The sequence below is a fragment of the Capsicum annuum genome, chromosome 6 (genome assembly GCF_002878395.1).
Source record: "Capsicum annuum cultivar UCD-10X-F1 chromosome 6, UCD10Xv1.1, whole genome shotgun sequence".
NCBI classification, from domain to species: Eukaryota; Viridiplantae; Streptophyta; class Magnoliopsida; order Solanales; family Solanaceae; genus Capsicum; species Capsicum annuum.
In genome coordinates this window covers 158,658,438-158,683,769 of record NC_061116.1, presented here as the reverse complement: position 1 = coordinate 158,683,769, position 25,332 = coordinate 158,658,438, and the positions used below count along the sequence as shown (strand labels likewise).

The 25,332-nt window shown below is 38.0% G+C and overlaps 1 pseudogene; it reads left to right on the top strand.

Moving 5' to 3' along the window:
* Positions 1-12,887: 12,887 nt before the first annotated feature.
* On the top strand, positions 12,888-15,507 carry LOC107873140 (annotated as a pseudogene).
* The last annotated feature ends 9,825 nt before the right edge of the window (positions 15,508-25,332 follow it).

The window sequence follows — 25,332 nt, the reverse complement described above, 5'->3', positions numbered from 1 at the left end:
AAATCAACCATGTCTAGCTCAATCAAATCTGCAAACATGAACCTATTAAGAACAGTGATAGGACACTTCTTATATACTTGCTTAGCAACAACAGATTCACCCACTGGTGTAGAGACTAGAAAAGGTTCAGAAATCTTTTCAGCACTGATTTCAAAATTCACAGCCACCAACGAAGTCTCATAAGAAAGAATTGACCCAGGGTCCATCAACACATACACATCAAAATGAAATACACAAAGTGTACCAGTAACAACATTTGGTGAATCCTTCTGCTCCTGGTGGGGTGGTATAGTATAAAAGCAATTCTAGCACTGACCACTTGCAGTACTAGACGAGGCACCCTAAAGGGGAGTAGGACAAACTACAGGGGCTGGAGCACTAATAGTCTGACTCTGAGGACAAATATCGCGACTCCTCTGTCTAGCATATGGGCAATCTAAACTTGTGGCCTTACTTACCACATCCAAAACAACCTCTCTGACCCACTAAGCACTCACCAAGATGGTCTCTACTGCACTTCGGACATGGGGGAGGACGAGGTCTGTTACTTACACTGTCCTGGGACCTAGACATAGTAGGCCTATTACCCTACTCCGGCCTAATTATGAATGTAGGAGTACTGGCTGATAAAGGCGCTGGCATAAGAGAATGACTCTGGAACTGAGGGCGGATCCCTCCAGAAAATCTAGTCTGACTATGCCCTGTTGCTCTAATCTAATTCTCTTATTCCCTCTCACCCTCTCTCTCTTCTTCACCTTGTCCGCTTTAATCTGCTGAGCATAAATCATTAGTCTTGAAAGGTCCATATCCCTATTAAGCATAGCGGATGTACACTCTTTCACAATATAACCAGATACACCGGTCAAGAACTTACTCATACTAGTTCTAGAATCAGCCATCATACCAGGAGCATACTTAGATAACTGGTTAAACTTATGGCAATACTCCTTAACTGTCATGGGGCCCTGTCTCAAGTTCATAAATTCTTCTAATTTTGCTTCCCTCAGCTCCAGGGGAAGAATCTGTCTAAGAAGGCATCTTGGAATAATTGCCAAGTCACAGGAGTATCATTCTCCCCTCTACTCTTCCTCCATATCTCCACCCAATCATAAGCAACATCTTTCATTCGATAGGCAACAAATTTAACACTCTCCTCCTCCGTCACGTGCATAATCTGAGTGATTTTTGTCACTTTATCTAAATACATTTGCAGGTCTTCACCTACTTTCAGCCAAAAGAACTCAGGTGGATTCATACGCATAAAGTCACGAACCCAGGCTGCAGCAGAATTATTCCCTTACAGAGGTGGAACAGTAGCCTGGGTGTTGGCTTGGACGTTGGTGGTGACCGTTTGGGATAGCGCTTGGAAAGCTGCCCAGAATTCGACATGGGATACCTCTTACCTAAAGGATCAACTAGTTGAGGTCGTTTGTTGTTTCTGCGAGATCTATGAGGAGGCATTTTATGTCATAAGAGTGCACGAATTAACAGTAGAGAGAAACAATCATAGGCACGATAGACTCTTGAAAGAAAGAAATAACTTTTCCTAAAACGTCCCGTAGCCTCTTGCTCATAGATGTGGCGCGCTACACACCAATGATCAAGACTCTACGTAACGCGGATTGTTATACTCCCTAGGACTCCTTGAACCTTAGGCTCTGATACCAAGCTTTTAACGCCTCAAGAACCTATCCCAAGACGTCACATGGTGCTCAAGGCCACACGTGGCCTCAAGCTAACCCTCTAAGCCTGTCATCACTTTCAGAACTCATTATAATGCAAATCATGCTAAGATACAGAGGAATAACCATGTCATGAACATACTGAAATACGAAGTAATACTGAAATCTCTGTACACGCTAGTACACTAGTCTGACAAAGCCTCTACTACATAGGACTGAGGAGTCATTGGGACAGATCCCCAACTGACTCGTACTAAACTGAAAGTAAAAAACCATCTATTAACAAGAAAAAATCGGAGACACTGAACCTCAAACCATGAGGACTCACCAACCGCAGAAATGTAGATAAAGGTACTCAAAGATCACTGTAGCTGCTGAGACTGAGCACCTGAACCTATATCATGAGGAAATATAGAATACAAAGGAGTATGATTGTCAGTACTTGGAAATGTACTGAGTATGTGGGGGTGGATGCAACATTTTAAATAATATCATAAATGTATAAGAAAATCATGCATGCTGACAATAATAACTCTCTTCGCTTGAATTATCTAAAACATTATTTCCGGAAGTCATCAGTAATAACATATGCTTCATAAATCTCATAAATCATTTAACTCAACTCAAACTCTTTGACTCATGACTTAGAGTGACTCGGTATCTCATGGTACTTAGATCATTATGGACGTGGGAGTTTTCTTTAAGAAATGGTAAAAGAAAGAGAAATGACAATAAAAAAAATAGTTCAAGTCTTTTAAAAAAAAAAAGAAAGAAAGAGAGACAAAACAAAGGAATGAGAATGAAAGAAAGGAACTGTCCCAAGTTGAAAGAAAAAAGAAAAGTCACTATGAAAATATTCTTATCCTACCAGCCTGAAGCCCAACATTACAAGCCTATAAAGTCCTAAAATGATTTCAAAAAAAAGTGTTGAATCTATATTAGTAGAGACAAACATAAGGATCAAGTCTATGGACAAAACTATGATACTCACTGAATAAGTAATCATAAACCTATCAATTCTGAAAGATTGGAGAGAAGAAGAAAGCAAGTTCTTTCTGTTCAGAGCAAAATTCAGAATAAGGTAAACATTTGGTTAATTTAGAAAGATTAATTAATTGAGCATTATGAAAGAAATTTATTTTGCATAAATTTTCTACCCTACAAAAATCATGAATTTTAAAATCTTTAAAAATCTTCTTTATCCTCGAGGACGAGCAAAATTTCAAGTATGGGGGAATTTGATGGATATAAATTATTCATATAATTTAGTATATAAAAATTATATTTTTAAATAAAATATGAATAATTATATTCTATCCTCGCATATTTTCTGACGAATTATACAGGAAAAAGAGTACAAGAAGAATACAAGAGAAGAAATAAATTATTAAAGAAACAAGTGAAGGTTTGAAGAAGAAGTTACAAGTTTACGGTAACAATCATCACTTCAAAGCTTATTTACACCCGCCAAGTGAAGGAATGAAACAAGTGAAGGTTTGAAGAAGAAGTTACAAGTTGACGGTTACAACCACCACTTCAAAGAATGCATTCGTTGGTTCAACATTATAATTTTTTATAAATAGAGACATTTCTTTGATTATTAATCATCCATTAATTAGCAAAAACAAAGTGTTGGTCTCATGTAATAAATATTTCTTCGAGTTTTTTTTTCCATATATCTAGTTTCTTAAATTTAAGTTTTTTTTTCTACTTACATAATGGAGTGATCTCTTTGTGTTGGGAGCGTTGAAGAAACTTGGTATAATATTATAATATAAATCTTATTTTAATTTTTTCAAGCTTTGACTTTATTTAAAAGCTAAATACTCCGTGTTGAAATACCTGTACTAGAAATTAGTGTTACTTGATATTTTATATTATAGTTATAGTTATATTAAGTTGTACTTCCCACAAGGAAGAAAACTAAATATACTATTAGTATGTCATAAAATAGAAGTAATAATAATTTTTAGTCATTTGTTATTTCAAATATATGAAATTGCTTCTTTTGATCCTTATCCTCACGGAATGATTATTTTGAACTATTTCTTAGATTTAAATAATCTCTATCTTAGTTGTCTCAATTCGTATCCTCGCGGAGGGATTTGACTCAAATAAGTTTGTTGATTTAAGGGGTCTTTATCTTATTTCTTTCAATCTGTATCCCCGCGGAGAAATTGTCTCACGTTAGTTTATTGATTTAAAGATTACTCGCAAGGGGTCATTATTCCTTATAAACACATAAATCAAGTCTAGAAAGTTATTCTACAATTTTGTAGAAATTACTAAACTAATAATTTTATTATAATAAACATACCAAGTGAATTCACAACCCCCAAATTCCTCTCCAAGATAATCTTTTAAACATAATTTCTTTACATACTTTATTTTCCAACTTAAGAAATTGCTCTTTTTTTATCAATTTGATTCTCAAATAGTAGTTAAAATACCATAAGTTTGTAGCATAGATTTTTCAATCTTTGTGGGACAATATCTTAAACTATATTAGAATTTGACAGAGTATGAGCAATAAAATCTTATATAATTTGGACTCGTCAGTAGCTTCAGAGATGTTAGATCAAATCTCGCTCACTAAATGAGGGTGAAAAACTCAGAAGGCTGAGAGGGGATCTGGTACTTATGTCATTGGTGCCTCATATGACCAGAAAGCAGTTGATAATCCAGTAGCACAAGAAATTACTTTACTAAGGACTGATTTAGGGGTGCTAGCGAAGCAGTTTGCAGCGGTTAGTTCTGAGAAAGTGAATGCAGTAGCAGCACAGGGGACAGGTTCTAAAGCATATGAGTCAGAATTGGAAGAGGAAGCTAATTATCTGGATCATCAGATGGCGGGTTTCTGAGCCCAAGGGAAAAGGAACCAAGGTCGAAACTATTATGATAGATAAAGAGACTGTAGCGGAGAGCGAGATGGTGCCTGGAGAAACAAGGATGATTACAGAGAGAAGGGAGATATGTATAGTCCAGCTGGTAGATACAATGCAGATCCAAAATAAAGGAGATATTGGCTAAATTAGTGAAGGGTCAGGAAAATCAAGAGACCAACCTTACGGAGATTAAGGATGATATTTCAGGATCGACCCAGAAGGTCAAGTCACATGCCACTGCTATCAAGTAGTTGGAGCCCCAGTTTGGGCAGATGTCAACCATACAAAACCAGAGATAGCCAGGTACCCTTTCGAGTAATACAGTGCAAAATTTAAGAAATGATGGTCATGTACTTGCTATTACCACAAGGAGTGGTATCACTACTATGGATTCTCCACTGCCTACTACAAAAGTTATTGATGATGAGACACCTGCTGTTGATTCTGAGAAGGTAATAGGTGATACAGGTACAACTGCTGAAGATAAAGGTAAGGGTCCAATTATAGATCCAAAAGTCTGACAGATTCTGAGACCACCTCTACCTTTTTCTCAGCGACTGAGGCAAAAGAAAGAAAAAAGAAAGTTTAACCGGTTTATTAAGATACTGAAATAACTGATCTTAAACATACCTCTTCTTGAGGCGTTAGAGCAGATGCCTGGATACGCCAGGTTCATGAAATAGTTGGTCACAAAGAAGAAAGGAGCAACTTTTGAGCATGTTGGTGGTGTGCACCACTACAGTGCAGTCACGACTATGTCCTTGGTGCAGAAAAAATTTGATCCTAAAGCGTTCACTATACCATGCACTATTGGGACATCTAGATTTTCCCGAGCCTTTTGTGATTTAGGGGAAAGCATTAATCTGATGTCACTATCCGTATTCAAGCAATTGGGCTTGAACCCTTCGAAACCAACTTTAATGCGACTATTGATGGCTAATTGAATAGTGAAGAAGCCTATGGGAATCTCGTTGGATGTGATTGTGAGAGTGGAAAAATTTATCTTTCCAGCTGACTTTGTCATCTTGGAATGTGAGGTTGACACCGAGATACTCATTATTTTGGGGTGACATAGAAAGGGGTGAGCTAAAATTCCAAGTCAACGATGAGAAGGCGACATTCAAAATTCAAAAGATAATGAAGAAACCAACCGGCATGAGAGTAATATCAGTAATTGATTGTATTGATGACCCTGGAGGATATTCCTATAGGTATCTTGATGAATTTTGAGTAGTCAAGATACCCGCATCATGCCACAACGTTAAATCAAGTGTTTCATAGGAGGCAACCATGGGCCTTTTGGTGAAGTCTGAGTAACCAATATAGCCACGTCGTGCCGCGACGTTAAATCAAGCTATGAGTGGGAGGCAACCCACTATATTTTAGTGTTCACATTTTTTGTTGTTTTTATTTTTGGAGGTTTTTAGCTTTCGAACCTTACCCGAAATATGGTAAACATAGATATATTCATCAATTTCCAGGTAAGGGAACTATGTGATCAACCCATCATGGTCACAATTCCCACACAATAAGTTGAGTAACAAGTTGAAAATTTAAAATTTTGAGGATGAAAAATGGTAAGTTATGGACTTTGGCACCTAGTTTTACTTTTGGGACCTAAAACCTAGGTTTCGAGACCATAAGTATCTGAAAAATATCAACATGCCAAGTCTGAATTATAGAAAAGTGGACCAAAATTATTGGTCTGGTACCTGCGCCCAGGACCCAACCGCGGGTATAAGACGCGGGTATGTGTCGCGGGTAGGGTTAGTTTTGGACCCACATTTTATTTAAAATTTTAGTCCCACCAACATTTAAATATAACCCAAAACAACCCCGTACCTATATAAAAATATTTTTACCCTCATTCTAACTCATTCAAGTCCTCAAAACTTCACTTTTCTCTTTGAATTCAAACTTCCCACTTTAAACATAAACCAACCCCACACTTAAGAAAAGGCTAATTTGACACTTGTTTGAGATATGAACTTGTCCCAACATGCTAAAAACAAATCTCAACTTTGGTTTTTCTTGAGTTCTTCATTATTGTCTTTTGAATTTTCATATAAGAGGTAACTTTCTTGTCCCTTAATAGTTATATATTTCCTTATTTACTGTTGACACAAGTTGATATGTGTATTTCATTGCAAAATATGTAGAAATTATCATGCTTGTATGAGGGAGTCTTGAAATAGCCTAAAATCTTAGTGTAGGGCCTCGTTTTGAATTAAAATCCTAAGTTTAGGCCCTAACTGAAAGTTGAAATTGACTGAGTAAAAGTAATACCATGAGTTGAATATGTTTGTTTGCTTTGAGATTCATGATTCTTAATTAGTGTGTATACATTGAACTTCTTGGAATTTCAAATAAGGTTATAGGGGTGTGAAAATTGAGGAAAAATTCAAACTTTTTGAATTTTGAGTTTTTCTTCAACTTTTGTTATCCCTCACTTTTGTGGAAACTAACAACTAGTTTTTTAGGTACATATGGCACCAAAATCTGTAAAGAAGATGAGGGCCGATACTTTGAGGAGATGGGCAGAGTCTCCCGAGCTTAGGGGTTCAGTGGAGGAGTATCCGAGGCAGTTGCGGTGACATGGAGAGTCACAAGAGGACAGACTCGCCACGCTTCTCAATCAGCTGCAGCCCGGTCGAAGATGAAGTCAGCCGGGATATCACCACCACATACTCCTCCACCTGATGATGATGATGATGACGAGGAGACAATCTGAGGCTACACCATAGGTTTCTCAGGACTCCCAGTCTGAGGAGGAGTCCCAAGATTCTTCTAAGGAGATTGAGTAGGAGCAGTCATCAACGGTACCCCAGTATGAAGAGGGTACTTCCACTCATACACAGCAGACAGATGTACCTTAGTATAAGGAGGGTACACCACAGGCTTCCCACGATACATAGTCGGGGCATACACCCACACCTACCACAAATACACCTCCAGAATAGGATATCTCAGGTAGTGTGTGGAAGGGATGCGACATTTATATGAGCTTGATAGTAGTGTTTGGGAGCTAGGCAGGCCTACGAGATATATTTATGAGGAGCACCAAATCCACTTATCGGGGCTAGATAGGTTACCACAGCTACGGGCAATATTTGACAGATATCAGCTATAGTGGATGACAAAGCCACTCGATACTTATAGCCCAGCTATGGTTTTGGAGTTTTATACATCTTATAGATCCACCGTAGTCCTTCTCATGCACCATCATCTAGGATTTTTTAGATTTGTACGACAACCACAACTTGATCATACACTAGTCGAGGGGTCAGAGTTGGCATTAGAGAAGAGACTATTCGCAGAGTCATGTTCAACTCAAATTATATCACTCTTATATCTACAGCTGAGTGCGACCACAGATTGAGGATCGCACAAGATCTTCATATTATGTGGGATGCTGAGCATCGGGTAGAGAGGGTTAAGATGGCTAGGTAGATAGTCGGGTACATTTCACCACTGGGTGATGAAGCCCTATAAATTGAGAGGCCAACTGTGATCAAGAAGGGTCTGTTGACACTGGAGGGCCAAATTTTGGTGGTTACTGATTAGATATCGCCTGCTACCCACTACTTTAGATAACACATTAATGTGGGAGGAAGCTGCACTAGTTTCCTGCTTGATGGTTGGTTATGATATACTGTTTTTGTTGTTATCCTCAGATATGATCTACATGATCGAGCCTTTGGTGAGCTAATCTGTTGTTTCCTTATATGATTTAGATGTTATGCGTGAGGTAAGTATGCCTGAGTTGCCAAGTATTGATGAGAGGATAACTGTGACCGTGACTGCGCAGATGAGGACCATAAAGGGTCTGGCATGTCTAGACACTTATAGGAGATCTAGACAGTGGAAAGAAGCACCACAGGCCCGGTCTGAGGGGCTGACCATTTTCGCAGAGCCTGATGAGGCACATATAGATGATGCAGGTGTTGGTGTAGACATGGAGATAGGGAATTATAGAGATGCTCCAGATTCGAGTACACAGGGCGAGGGGACATACGCTACTTCTTCTTCATCCCCGGCTTTGACCTCATAGTCAGTTGGTGAATCTATAGAGCCTGATTTCCCATCCTCTACAGCTCCTGCGACAGGTATGATTACTGTATCCAATGAGTTTTTACAGAGCCTAGTGGACAGCCAGAGGGCTACAGTCGCTCAACTGAATGTTGTCGAGACCAACATGACTACCCTCTTTGGGCAGATAAGATTAGGGGTTAGGACTAGATTTAAGCAGGTCGAGGCTAGATGAAAGGCCGCTCAAAGAGCTATACAGTCAAAGCTGCGTGTTGATTTCCAGATATGGATTGATGAGCTGGAGAGACAGCTTATGTCCTGAAATATTGTGACAAATGCACCAGATCTAGCTAAGATGAGGGAGGATTTTGATATCCTATAAGAAGAGGTACGCTCTCTTGCAGAGAGCCGTGTAGCAGCTACTCCCTTGACTTTCCCACCCGTAGTCCAAAAATCACTTCCGCATGCGCCAAGATACTTTGACTTCTCTGCGGAGGTTGAAGATGAGGTCCCAGCAGTTAGGACCAAGAGAGGTCACTTACATGATTTGCAGAATCCTGTTATGACAGAGAAGGAGGCACTTAAAAAGGCCAAACATGATTCTTTAGAGACTGCATTCGTAAATAGGCAGAGGCGTGACACTATAGCAGTGGATGCATCATCCAGGATTGCACCGCCACCACCACCTCCTCCGCCAGCTTATGTGTACCCATATGAGATACTCCTGACTTGGGCGTGTAGTACGACGTCCTAGGTATGTTCTCACTTCCCTGTGTTTTGTTTTATTTTATTTTAGCGCATTGAGGACAGTGCATAATTTTTAGTTAGGGGTGGGCATTCCATGCCTCCATGAATTTTTATTGTTGTGCTTCTTTTTTTGTCGGCCACAGTATAATTATAGAACTGGCATGTCTAGTATACTTATGTGTCGTATTGTGTTTTTTTTAATTATGTTGTTTTTGTGTAATTAGGGGAATTTTAAGTATTTGGGGAAGTATTCATATTTTGACTGATTTTTTATACCCCTCCAAAAATTTATATTTTAGAAATGTGTTGATGTAGATATGTGTGAGTTTTGTGGAACTTGTTATGAAATTAGTATTAGGGACATTATAACCATTTTCTGACAATTGCATGAACTGGATAGGTAGTAGCTAGTGATATTGACTCTGTGCTATGTGAGTGTGAGATGCTACCTAGTTCCATTTGTATGTCTAATTCAGAACTTGTTTGGTTAGTCTTGCTTAGGTTGAAGGATAGTCAGTTAGAAGAGGATCACAGGTCTTTTTTTATTTTCGTCCACTTTTAGCCTAAATGACCTTCCATGTGCGAATTGTATTCCTTGATCCCTATTTTGAGCCTTGAAGTCTATTTTTCTTGTTTTCACTATTCACCTTCCTATTTATAGTACAATTGACTTGTTTTGGCCTTGTTACTCCTTGGATAGTATGCACTTCAACACAAGCAAAATGCCTAAGTTGAGAGTGGCTATCATAGGAATACCTAGTGTAAAATGGGTATGAAGAAGGGTAAAGTAAGAAAAAGTTAGTAAGACTGGGTGTGGTAGAAAAAGAAAGAGAAAAAAATAAAAGACCACACCCAACCTGAATGTGCAATAAAAGAATAAGAAAGTGAAATAAAAAAAATAGCTAGTAAGTGAGACCCCAAAGTTAGTGTAGCATCAAGGAGGCTTAGTTACTTTAAATGTCCATATATCTCATACCAGCCCCTAAGCCTATATTACAAGCCGAGAAAATTCCTATAGTGATCCTAACTTGACTATCTGAATGCTAAGGTAAAGAAAATAAGGGCAAGCCTATGGTATTTGATATGCATTGATTGGAACTTCTTTGCTGAGCGTGAGTGTATCTTATCCGTCCATGTATTGACATGTGTTATTTCATATATGAGTGAGTGGGACATCCTTGTTGTGAGGGAACTTGAGTCATGTTGCTAGCTATTTGCTTATTTTGGGTAGTGTAATTTGTACATATGAGTGGTTGTCTATTGCTAATGTAATTGTCATACCTTGATGCCATTGTGTCACACTATTGTGCTTTATGTTTATACAGAGTTGTCTTTGAAAAAAGATATAGAAGGGGATGTTGTGATTTGAACTTAATGTGAAAACTGATTGCCTTGAATATCTTAGATTCTTCTAGTTAAGCGTCGTTTTTGTTTTGTTGTGTTTTTATTGCCCGAGGATATGCAAACGTTCTAAGTTGAGGGTGTTGATGTGCTATAGAAATATAGCATTTTTGACGCTTAAAACAAGGAAAATATGCAAGTTTCTGAGGACTTTTTGTTAGATTTGATCTGTTTTGGATATGTTTTGCAGAAAACCATGTTTTGGATGATAAGTTCGTGAAATGGTGAAAAAGTGTGTTTTTGGATAATTTTGGAGCAATTATGGATATTTGGGATGTTTTCGGCTTGATCGTGATCAATGCATGTTCGAGAGTCGAAGAAGAGTTGGAAAACTAACTCCCGACACCTACTAAATTGACCTACAGACCGCGTGTAGACCTAAGGACCGCATGTAGACAAAGCAGGTGCCAAAAACCCAAAATTCTGAGAGCTGGCTTGCAGGAAAATGCTTCATCCGCAACCAGTGGTCTGAACCTGCACCCTGTGCCAGACCGCAGGTACCACCTGCGCCCTACCAGACCGCAGGTACAGAGAGCAGGTGGCCATTGACCCTGTTTTATCCTATTTCGTTCGGACTTTGTTTTTAGGGTTTTCTCTTATACTATAAATACCCCTTATGTACTTTTTAGTAAAGGTTCTGCACTTTTAACACTTAGAAACATATTTTGATTTTAAGATCCATCTTTGATCTTGAAATTTCTCTGTATTAACTTTGATTGATTATTCAGTTTACGGTTGCGGGTTTTTATTCATCTTATCATTGTGATTTCATCTTTGCCTTCAAATATGAATGTTATTGATTTCTTCACAATCATGAACAGCTAAAACCCATAGATAGGGTTGTGGAAACACTGGCAAATTGACGAAGTAAGGGAAGTGTGATTGTTGATCTGAATCAATACTCATGGTATGCATTGCTTTATCTTCGTTATGATTGATTTCTTAATGGGTGCACACATTAGGATCCCGCTTAGATATTGCTACTTACTCCAAAAGAGGAGTAGTGACTAGGAAAAGATAAAGACAACAGTAATTTGGGAATTAATTGTCGATCCATTGCCGCACAATGGAATATAGTAAATGACCGTTAGCTTTCATCTAATAACTTGAGACTCTAAAGGTAATAGTTAAATGGTTTCAAGATAAGGGTTAGTAACGCGACACCCTGAGACTCAAAAGGTAAAAGGTAAAATCCTCCTACTCGTCCAAAATACTGTAGGATAAACATAACTTATCGATTCTACGTGCAAGGTATTGGGTTAGTTCAACAACGCACGATAAGCCTACAGAGTTGAGATGTCAGAGGAACACAATCCTAGCATTCACTCATGACGTCAACCAAGTTAATACTGTTCTTTGCTCGAGACTACTACAAACAAATCTCTCATTTACTTTTCTTATTTTGCCCACAGACTACAGCCACTAAGATCTGCTAATCCACGTGTTTCTTTTGGATTCGACCTCAACCTTATTTGGGTTACTATATCTTGACAACGACCATACCACTATCTAAAAGGAGGTGTTGTTTGGATCTCATCAATACTTTCACTTAGGGCTGTGCAAAAATCGAATCGATAAAAATGTTATTGGTTTATTGTTATTGGGTTAATGGTTTTTTAATGGTTTTATAAAAAAAAAATTATTAGGTTATTGGATAGGTTCGATTTTTTCTTATTAGGTTATTGGGTAAACAGATAACCCAATAAGAATATATATATATATATATATGACTTATTAGATATTTCTTTTAATTTCTCTTTAATCTCTACAAATTAACAAACTTATTATTTCAATTATAGAAACTATTAATTTCTCCTAATAATATTTAGTTCAAACTTTAAGATTCTTGTAAATTAAAACACATTATGTAGGATTTTCGTTTGCAACTAAGATTAGATTATTTTTCATGTTATGCTACTATTTTTATTTTATGAGTATTTTTTTATCGGTTAAATCGAAAATTGAACCGTTAAGGACTAAAAAATAATTAACCAAAAATCGATAAAAAAATATCTTATTGATTTAGCATATTTAAAAACTAAAAATCGATAAACCAAATCGGTAATATGTAAAATCGAACCGACTGATACACACTATTTTCACTATGACTTTCGAATTTGAGAAGTATATTGGGTGCTATACAGAGCTGAAGCATCTCTGTGGCGAAGCTTCCTTGATGCCTAATATTATTTTCATCCAGTCCCTAAAGTGTGGAACTGTGATCAATCTCTTGTATGGAGTATGATGATGGACTCTAAAGATCAGTTTGAGCTACATATCATATAGTATATAGATAGTGAATGAAGGAAGTTCATCCTCTTGAAGGTGGGATAATTGGACATGACTTTTATGTCCAAACAATACTTCAACTTCCTCTCAAATAATTTCATATCGGATGACCAAACGGACCAGCCCATTTGAGAAATCCAAACTTGAATTTACATGACCGTTTACTCCCTAATTTAAATCCCTTGTCGTTGGCGCCATGAAATGCAATGAATCAAGCTATTTCCCATCTTCTCCAAACTTGCAAAACCCTAAACAGGTTAAAATCAGTCCACGTTCGTTTGTTAGTATGTGGGTCCACTGCCTCATCAGACCTCGTACTGAACAAAATCATTCTCCTTTACTCTTGTTATGGTGCCGCAGATTATGCTCTTAACATGTTCGATGAAATTACTGAACGTAACCCTTTTGTTTGGACTTCTATGATTCATGGATATGTTGAAATTCTCAGCATACGGAAGCCTTTTCTCTCTTCCGGGATATGCGTGTCCGAGATCATTATATCATCTATACTGAAGGCGTTTGGACGGCTGAAATGGTCGAGAGATGGTGAGGCGGTGTTTGGGTTTATTTGGAAATGTGGGTTTGGTTTTGATTTGATAGTGTTGAATTCTGTGATTGACTGTTTCATGAGATGTGGGGAAGTTGATTGTGCGAGACGAGTATGTGATGAGATGTAGGAAAAGGATGTTGTTTCTTGGAATTCGATGATATCGGGGTATGTGAATAATGGGAGACTTGAAATTGCATGAGAGTTGTTCGATAGCATGGATGAGAAAAATGTAGTTTCTTGGACTAGTGTGATATGTGGCTATGTTAGGAAGGGGGGTATGGTAGAGGCTAGGAATCTTCTTGAGGCTATGCCTTCTAAGGATATGGCTGCTTGGAATGTGATGATTTCAGGGTACACTGATGTTGGTGATGTGCGCACAGCGAAATTTCTGTTTCAGGCAATGCCAATTTGTGACACTGGAACATGGAATTTGATGATATCAGGGTATTGTAAGGTGGGTGAGTTGGAAAAAGCAAAGGACTACTTTGAACAAATGCCCCGCTGGAATGTGGTGTTGTGGACTATGATGATGGATGGCAATGTTAAGTCTGGGAAAGTGCATGAAGCAAGGTGTTTATTTAATGAAATGTCGGAGAAAAATCTCATTACATGGTCTACCGTGATTAGTGGTTATGCTAAGAATGGGAAGCCTTCTGCTGCCTTAGAATCGTTCAAAAACTTCAGAAAGCAGAGTCTTGAACTGGATGAAACTTTTATGTTACGTGTCATCTCAGCTTGCTCTCAATTAGCGATTGTAGACTTGAGTCAGTAATAAGTGATGATGTAGGATCCAGATATTTTTCTGATTCACGTCTTGTTAACAGTTTAATAGACCTCCATGTAAAGTTGTGGAAATATTGAGAAAGCCTTGCAAGTATTTGAAGCGGCGGATAAAAAAGATTTCTGTAGTTATAGTACAATGATTGCTGGGTTTGCTAATCATGGCTTAGTTGAAAAAGCAGTGTCTTTATTTGAGGATATGCAGAGAAAGAACTTTGAGCCTGATGAAGTAACTTTTCTTGGGGTTTTGAGTGCTTGCAACCTTGGAGGACTTGTTAATGAAGGGAGGAGGTATTTCAAACAAATGACTGAAGAATTCAGATTCCAGCTTACGGAAAAACATTATGCAGGCATGGTTGATATCGTTGGCCGTGGTGGGTTCCTTGAGGAGGCCCATGAAATGATATTGAGTATGCATGTGGCGTCCACATCAGCCGTTTGGGGTTCAATGCTTGCAGCTAGCAATGTTCACCGTAATGTCCAGATGGCTGAAATTGCAGCATCTGAGTTATTCAAGATTGAGCCTGTGAATTCTGGAAATTACATTCTCTTGTCCAATATTTATGCTGCTGCAGGAAGATGGAGTGATGTAGCTAGAGTAACGGCACTGATTAGAGAGCATCACATGGAAAAGGAAATCGGGGATGTAGCTGGATTGAGTTGGGTTCTGCAGTGCATGAGTTTGTAAGGGGAGATGTGTCACATGTGGATGCAGACAGGATATGCTTCATATTGAGTCTGCTAAAAGAAGATATAAAGCTTTCAGGATATATAAAAGATAAGGATCTGCATCCAATTTCTATGTTGTACCCCTCTTTATCTATCTCTTTCAAGTGATGCTGAAATGGACGAGGAACTCTTTTGAGTGATCTCTGCCACAACATGCTGAGGTACTTCTCCTGGATATAGAATTTGAACAGTAACATTCTTATCTTAAATTTTGAAAATGATTAGGATTTTTAACCTGATGCTTAATGAAATTTTATTGAAACCGGCTTGTATGTTTTGTAAAGAATTAGTTGTAACACCCATAGCTGACCTTGAAAGTTTCTTGCTTCCGAGGAATGTTGTATATTCCTTGTGTTTCTTTTGGTCATTATTATGATTATTTAAGACGGGCATTTAATATAGCCACCCAACAAAATGTCTGTATCTTTTTGGTGAACTTAAACCTAATTGAGTGAGGGTTAAGGAACATCTCTGGAGAAAAACGAAGAATAAAAATGTCCTACCAGTTATCTTGAGAGAATTCGGTCAGAGACCAAGCAAAGGGCAGAGGGGAACTTGGTCATCTTTTCTCCATGAGGTTCTTGTAGTCATATGGTTTCTGTAGAAAAACTAAACTTTTTGAAAGAGATGTATGGGAATGACAAAACATATATGGAATTTGAAAAACAGAAAAAAAGGATATCAAGTTACTTCACGTGATAAACTTAAATCTAAAGAAATAGAGAAAATGAAAACACATTATGTTCTCAGGAAGCTCCAGCCTTGCTAGATTTCATGGGGTGTGTAATGTGATACTTTCACTCGTACTTTTCAAATTTGAAAAGTATCATGGGTACTATACAGAGCTGAAGCATCTCTGTGGTGAAGCTTCCTTGATGCCTAATAGTATTCTAGACTTCATCCAGTCCCCAAAGTGTGGGTCTCATGTATGGAGAGTATGATGATGGACTCTAAAGATAAGTTTGAGCTACATACCATATAGTATATAGATAGTGAATAAAGGAAGTTCAATCCTCTTGAAGGTGGGATAACTGGACATGAATTGGTTGTCTTGCTCAACTCTGTAGTCCTAGCAGGGTTTTAGAACATAAAGTATTGATTTCTTTGTGGAAGACATTTGGATTATCTACTTGAAGTTGTGGTGTATCCATAAGTTTTCTCATGCTCCAATTACATTACAGATTATGGAAGTGTGATTGATGATAATGAAGGGGATCAAGCTATATGGACTTTGGGATGAGAACCATGAGGTCTTGGGTTCAATTTTAGCGGCAGCAAAAAACTCTTGGGGATTTCTTCCCATATGTCCAAGCCTTGTTGGATAGAGTTACATGGTACTTGTGTTGATGGGAGGTAGCATGTACCTCGTGGAATTAGTTGAGGTGTATGCAAGCTGGTCTATACCACGGTTATGAAAAGAAAAAAAAAGACCTCCAACTGGGATATACAAGATGTGGCACAAGTCTGGTTCCACGGGTTAGCCTATATGACGATAGTTATACCTTAGGTGTCCATCTTACTGTGTTATACTATTAATTCAGCAGTATATACGTGTTGTCATTTCTTAAGCATCATTCAATAAGATAGTTCACAAATTACATGCCATGCAATTTACCTGCAACAAACTTATGATAACATCGACAATCTTTCATTACTTATGATAATATAATATCTTTAAGACCTCCCTATAATATGTTCAGAGTTCAAGATCACACTTCAACATCTTATCTTATGTGTTTTGGAATTCATTAAATCTTTAATACATATTACTTAAAAGTGCAAGCGTGCGAGGCACTATGATTTTTATGTTTAGTGAAACAGAAAGATTAATAAATCCTTTAGAATTAGACATAAACAGACATCTGACTTTAGGATGCTAAACATAGTTTTTATTGTTTAGTGAAAAAGAAAGATTAAAATCCTTTAGAATTAGACATAAACAGACATCTGGCTCTAGGATGCTAAACATAAAAACTGTTGCAGATTAAAGATATGGTGCAACTTTGTAAATCATTTCATATCTTTTCTTGAAAGCAGCTTTAGGACATGTTTTCTAGCAGCATTGGGTTGTCTTTAGCCTATCTCAAATTAACTGAACTTTCTCCATCGCCTCAAACACTGAATTTGGCACTATTAAAGCAGCCTCACCTGCTTTAAACCAACTGATAGGAGATCTACATCTCCTTCCATAGAGAGCCTCAAATGGAGCCATCTAAATACTAGAGTGATAAATATTATTTTAGGCAATCTCAATTAAAGATAAGTGATCATTCCAACTACCTTTAAAGTCAATAACACACGATCTCAACATGTCCTCTAAAGTTTGAATATTTCTCTTTGCCTGACCATGTGTTTGAGGATGAGAAGTTGTACTGAGGTGAACTTAGATGGCAAGACCCTTCTGAAAAGCTTTCCAAAAGTGAGAGGTAAACTAAGTACCCCTATCTGAAATGATAGACAACGGAGCCCATGCAACTTTACCAACTCTCTAAGATAGAGTCTAGCATAATCCTCTGTTGAATACAAAGTATAAACTGGCAAAAAATAGGCTGACTTGGTTATTTTATCTACAATGACCCAAATTAAATCGTACTGACGATGCGTACGAGGCAATCCTGCCACAAAATCCATATTTACCACCACCCACTTCTAAGTGGGAATGATGAACTCCTGAGGTATACCACTAGGCCTTTGATGCTCAACTTTACCCTGCTGACTATTCGAAAAAACTAGCCACAAACTCTGCAATATCTTTCTTCATACCACTCCACCAATAGATTTTCTGCAAGTCACGGTACATCTTAGTGGCTCTAGGGTGAATAGAATACCGCGCACCATGCGCTTCTGCTAATATTCATTGTCTTAAATCATCAACACACGGAACACATAACCTACCCTGACAACGAAGCACACCATGTCCCCCTTGGGAGAAAACCTCCACCTTCTGGTCTCTAACCGTCTCTTTTAACCTAACTAAACTAGGATCCCTGTCTTGCTTCTTTTTACTTCGGCAATTAATGAAGATTCTGCTCTATTTAGAACTCATATACTACCTTCGGTCGAATCAACCAACCAAACTCCTAACCTAGCAAGCTAATGAACCTCATGGACTAACTCCTTTTTATCACCTTCGACATGGGTAACACTACCCATAGACGATCTACTAAGGGCATCCGCCACTACACTGGCCTTGCCCGGATGATACAACACACTCATATCGTAATCTTTTAACAACTCAAGCCATCTTTTCTAGCGAATATTTAGGTCTTTTTGCATGAACACGTACTATAAACTCTTATGATCCTTGAACATATCAACATGAACCCCATAAAGATAGCGTGTCCAAATTTTCAAGGCGAATACAATGGCTGGCAACTCAAAATCATGGGTTGGATAAGTCTTTTCATAGGGTTTAAGCTGTCTAGAGGCGTAGGCTACGACCTAGCCTCTCTTCATCAAAATACAACCCAGACCAGCTCTAGAAGCATCATAGTATACTACGAACCCATCTGTGTCATCTGGCAAAGTCAAGATTGGGGCAAAAATAAGTAGAGTCTTCAACTCCTGAAAACTCTTCTCGAAGAAATCTGACTACTGAAATTTAACCTTCTTCTAGGTTAGTATAGACATGGGGGAATCAATAGAATAAAACCCTTCAAAAAACCGTCTGTAATAGCCATCTAAACCCAAGAAACTCCTGATATCTAATGGAAAAATGGGCCTAGGCCAGTTTCTCACTACTTCGATCCTTTGAGAATCAATTCGAATGCCATCATCAGAAACGATGTGACCAAGGAAAGCTACTAATTTCAACCAAAACTCGCACTTACTAAATTTAGCGAACAACTGATGATCTCTAAGGGTTTGCAACACAACTCTCAGATGGCCTGCATGATCATTCTCTCTACGGAAATAAACAAGGATATCATTAATGAAGACGATGACAAAACTGTCCAAGTATTGCTTGAACACCCTGTTCATCAAGTCCATGAAAGATGCAAGGGCATTTGTTAGTCCAAAAAACATAACTAGGAATTCGAAGTAACCATACCGAGTTCTGAAGGCTATCTTTGGAATGTCATATTATCTGACTCTTAAGCTGATGATAACCGGATCTGAGGTCTATCTTAGAGAAATAATTTTCATCCTGAAGTTGGTCGAACAAGTCATCAATTCTGGGAAGAGGATACTTATTCTTGATGGTGACTTTGTTCAAATGACGATAGTTGATGCACATTTTGAGAGAACCATTTTTTTGTGCACAAATAGTACTGGAGCACCCTATGGGAAACACTTGGCCTAATGAAAGTCTTATCTAAGAGATCCTTCAACTGTTCCTTCAATTATTTATGCTTAGTTAGAGCCATTCTGTAGGATGGAATAGAGATAGGTTGAGTATCTGGAAGGAGATATATTCCAAAGTCAATTTCCTTTTCAGGAGAAATTTCGAGGAGATCTTCGGGAAATACATCTGGAAATTCCCATAAACTGAAACTAACTCTAGACACGGAGTCTCAAAATCTCAGTCCTTGACTCAGACGAGATGATAAATGCAACCCTTAGATATAATCTTTCTTGCCTTAAGATATGAAACAATCTGACCCCTAAGTACTGAAGTACTACCCCTCAATTTGATAACTGGCTCATTAGGAAATTAGAAATGGACAATTCTATTTTTGTAATTGACTGAAGCATAACATGAGTGGAGTCAATCCATGCCGAGAATGACGTAAAAATCAGTCATCTCTAACTCCATAAGATCAACTAAAGTAAATTTTTGAGACACTATGATCTAGAAATTTCTGTATACACATCTGAATACAATAGACTTACCCACTGGGGTAGACACTGAGAAAGGCTCTATTAACGTTTCTGGATTGACACCGAAGTCTACAACTATGTAAGGGGTCACAAAGAAAAGTGAAACTCCGAGATCTAAAAGTGTATAAACATGAAGATGAAAGACTTGTAATGTACCCATAACCACATCAGGAGAACTTTCCTGATCCTGGCGAGTCTGGAAGACATACAGTCTATTCTGGCGCTTCCCACTTGTAGCACTGCTGAGTCGGGCGACCTGCTGGTGCTGTTGAAGAATGAGATTGGCCCTGTTGGCACGAATCACCTTCCTTCGAGACTACCTCTTGACACTCCTTGATCATGTGGTCTAGCTTGCCATACCCAAATCACACATTACTGCCTACTCGGCATTTACCCTGATTGTTCCTACCACACTTCCTGAAGAGTAGGTTGGTATGGCCACTGTTTATTATACCCTGGGTCTTAGAGCCTGGCGCTCTATCCCGATTGTCCTACCTGAACTTAGGCATTGGCGTACTAGCTGAAGATGGAGTTGGGGCTGGAAATTTCTGGCGGAACTGGAAACAGTTACTGCCTTCCGACCTTTGCTGAGAAAAGTTAAAACTACCTGTTCTGGCCCTCTTATTCTCTCTCTATCTCTCCTTCTTAATCTGCTGAGCATGAACCGTAAGTCTAGATAAGTCAATATCCTTAATCAACATGGCGATCCTACACTCCTTAACAAACACCATTAGATATACCAGATACGAACTTACTTATTCTTGACCTATTGTCAGCCACCATAGTAGGAGCATACCTTGCCAACTGAGTGAACTTGAGCGAGTACTCTTTCGCGCTCATACTTCCCTGCTTCAATTTCTGAACTCCTGAATCTTAGCTTCCCTCAACTCTATTGGGAAGAAGCTATCTAGAAAAGTCGTGGCAAACCCTTCCCACTCTATAAGTTCTGCTTCCACACCTCTGTCTTTCTTCCACTGCTTAAACCAGGTGTGAGCTACTCCCTGCAACTGATTTGTAACCAAATCTTCGCTCTTATTCGAAGTGACACACATGATGTCTGTCACCTTCTATACCATATCCAGAAACTCATGCGGATCCTCCTCAGAATTAGATTCAGAAAATAAAGGGGGATTCATCTGAGTGAAATCCTGAATCCTAACTGCAGTTATATTTGCCACTGGATTACCTAGGGCAACAGCCAGCTGGTTATTCTAAGTAGCTATAGAATGGACCAAGGCTATGAATGAGGCCTTGAACTCAGCGTGAGAAACATAGTCATCCAAAAGATCTTCCTGAACAGGTGGCGGTGCGGGCTGATCCTCGTTCCTTCTTTCGTTGTTTCTTCTGGGAGGCATTATCTGTAAACAGAACGAAGGATGAGTTAGAAAGAGAAATCCAATAAAGCTCATGTTCTTTTGTACGACATGAACACTGAAAGAAGGGAAACTTTCCTAAGACGACTCATAGCCTCTTATCCATAAGTGTGGCGAGCTTCACACCCATGCACAAGACTCTACTCAACGCGGCTTTCAGACATCCTAGGATACTTTAAAACCTTAGGCTCTGATACCAAGTTTTGTCATGACCTGAGGTTACCGCCTAGTCACGATACAGAGCTTAAGGCCACGAGTGACCCCAAGCTAGCCCATGGTTTGGTATCTGCTATTAGCACTGAATAAAATGAAAGTAAATTAATGTGTGCGAAAGATGAACCAATAAAGTACTGTCATTTTGAATACGAAAAACATATAAAAGACATGTCTGAAGTATCTGATAAACACTGAAAACTAAACTATCTGTCTAAACAACTGATAATAACTGAAAAATTGAATGACTATCTAATTGTCTAAAAGCCTCTAAGAATTATGAGGGGTTGATGGGACAAACCCCTAACCAACTTCAACTAACTGAATCATAATGAAATGCCGAAATGAATAAAATAACATATCACGTCCTCGGTGGATGAGGACTCACCACTACTGTCGCAGAGAACTGCTGAGCTGTCTAAGAATGGTCGGGAAACTGCACGTTCGAACCTATGTTATAAGACAACATAGCGTAAGAGAAAGGTATGCGATCAGTACTTTGAATGTACTGGTACGTGAGGTAAGGACTAATTAAAATTCATGCAGAAAATGAATGTAATTACATGAACATGTAAAACTAAATATGCAAGACCAAGTATTTTAATACACTGACATTATCTGAATAACTGGTACAGTTTGTATAACTGATTGAATACATGCTGAAAACTGACTACTTGGTCTAGTAAAACTGAACTAAAATAGACTGCCAACGCTAACTGAAACTATGGGAGCTATTATGTAACCGACATAAATCATGGACATTTCCTAGAGTCCAACGTTTGACCTACATTGAGGAGGGTTGTTCCATCCTTGCGATCGGAGTGGAACCTGAACTAGAGTGATCACCATATTGAGCCCAATTTGGGCAAAAAGGGGAAACACTCTTTGGCGAGTCCCTAAATCCTATGGGGGCACGTAATTTCTGGGAAGTAGGACGCGCTGAATCCACATTTCCCTCTCGGTGCTAAATCCTACTCCCAATTGAATGACACTGGTGTGATTTATGGTTCAACATAACATGGTACTGTACTGACAAGGATTAACTTGAACTTGAACGTGAACATAGTAATGAAATCCTGGTCTGACTAATTAGTATTTGAAAAGTCTGAAATAGCAAGTAAACACATAGGTATTGGGTGTTCATAACCCGCCCGCACTGAATGTTTTCAAAAATCCGATAACAACTCTTAAAGCAATAATACGAAGTCATAGTTCAGAGACCCAAAACATTGGACAGTTCAATTCATGAGTATAATACATGAGTTTAAGCATGGGAACATATTAAACTTAGGAGAATAACAATTTCTCATCAAAATAACGAAATTCAAGATAAAACATCAAACTTATAGTTGAAAACATAAATAAGTACAACTTTTATGCTCTTTAGTCCCTCAAATCACAGGATAATGCTATGCTTTCAACACATGAAGATTTGGAAATGAACCCTAACTTAAAACATGTAAATTTAACTTGAAAATCATACATTTGGGCACAAGGTTGAAAGGTTAACCTTGTTCGAAACCCCACATACCTCAATAGCTAGATTCTTGAAGAATGCTTGAAATCAAAAGCTTGAACTCTTGGATTCTTGGGGAAGGGAACTTGGATTTTGTTCTTGGGAAGAAAGAGGATTTCTAATGAGTAATTTTGAGAGAAAAGGGGCAAATAATGCTCCTATGGGTGTCCCTAATCGTGTTATAGACGACTTGGGTTGAGGGGAAAAGACTCAAATGCCCCTTGATTTCTTTAATGAAGAAGTTGGATGAAAGATACCAACGTGCCGCATCCCTAACTACAGGGGAAAGACCAACGCATTGCGTCCCTATCTACGGGGGAGAGACCAATGCATCGCGTCCCTTGCTCCGGTGGAGAGACCAACGTGCTGCGGACCCCATCACAATGGGAGAGACCAACGCGCCACGGGCCTATCGCGAGGGCTCTCTGTCTCCTCTATCCAAACACACCTCGAACCCCGTCCGAAAGTTCCAAAACTTTTTTAAGACATACCTTTAACCTCCTTAAACATGAATCAACTCAAAAACCAACTTCCCGGGGTCGGGAAGGCCAAAAATAAAATTTATTAAGTCTTGGGGTCTTGAAGTGACTAATTCCTCAACACTTGGTGAAATGTTCAAGCCTTGGACCCTTTAAGCATGCAACTACAATTGAACTGAGCTTAGAATCTTATGGGATATTACATTTGGGTGGGTTGAGATTTTAGCGAAAAATTAATTATTTTAATTATATTATTAATTAACCAACAAAAAATGTCACATCATTAATGAATTGGGGCCAAATTGATTTGTTAAATAAAAGGGCAAAATAGGCTCAATTGATAGATTGAGAGGGCATTTTAGATTCAATAGGTAGACGGTGGATATTTTTGCATCATTTCACATAACTGAAGGACATTTTAGGCCCTTTTTCTGTTTTAACTTTAAATTTTTGGTTTTATCTTAATTGAGCCAGAAATTGTCTTGACAGGTTCAAAACTACAAAATTTCAAAAACACTTCTAAATATTCCCCCTCCCCCCAAAAAAAAATCCTCGTAAGCATCTTAATATGTTCTGACATATACGATTGCTAACAGATATATTAGTACTCGATCTATCTTTATTTGTTCACTTTTATTTTTGAATGTTCAGTACTACTTGTCCAATTTATAAAATCAATAGATAATATACCTAATTCTATTCACTTTATCCTTAGCATTAAATACGATTCATTATCTAATGCATTTTTTAAAACATCAAATTTATTATAACCAAAAAATAATATGGTAAAATTGTTTTTATTAGTTGCTGCTTCTTAATTTTTGTGCCAATAGAAAAGTGGACAAGTAAAAAATGAAAGAATGAAGTAATAGAAATTACTTACCTGGTCTGATCTAAACATTGAGTCCAACTGAAAATTTGAAATGAAGTGTTTTCACTATTAAATGCTTCAATCAGCTTTAACCAAAATACTGGAAAATTTTCCTTCTCTGGTCTTAGTTTCAAATGATCTCTCCACCTCAACTAATTCCATATGAGAAACATTATGGATTTTTGGAGCTTGACGTTTTAAATTTAATTGGAGCTTAACGTTTTAAATTTAAATTTCAGCAAACACAAAAATATTAGGTAACTTTTTCTCATCTCTCCTAGCGTTGATAGATATAGTTATCCGTACCTATTGTCGGTGGGAGTTAGCAGATATCTCGTAAAATTAGTTGAGGCGCATGAAAACTGATCTGAACATTACGATTATAAAAAACCCTTGGTTCCTTCGATCTGCTGAGCCTTGAAACGACCGTCTTTAAAAGCGTCAAAAGTACTACAGAACAATCCACCATAATACATCTTGAAATACATGATTTTTTCCAATAGTTATCAGTAATAATCAAGTGAACCTGCTGATGTTTGATTTGAGACTATACCACATAAAAATAGACCTTTGGTTGTTATAGCAACAACAACAATTACACCCTCAATAATCAAAGAAATGCAAGAGAATATTTCATTTGAGAATTAAGCAGAATTACTCTGCATATACACTTCGCTTCCAGAGCTAGCAAATACCCATTGTTATTAATTTGTGTGTTTGAATCTGATGATATCATTTCCTCACAGAGCATAAAATGAAAAGGAAAATGCAGGATCTATAAAACCACCATGGTCTTTAGTCTTGTGTTCATTTTTTCCATACCGAATAAGCTCTATTCAACCATAAGTAAATGTACTAATTTATAGTTTTAGAAGAAACAAATGAACTGAAACTTTTTGATTATTATTATTTGAAAACTGTAGAAATGTCTGCAATATAGTACTAGGAACAAAAGAATTTCAAGATA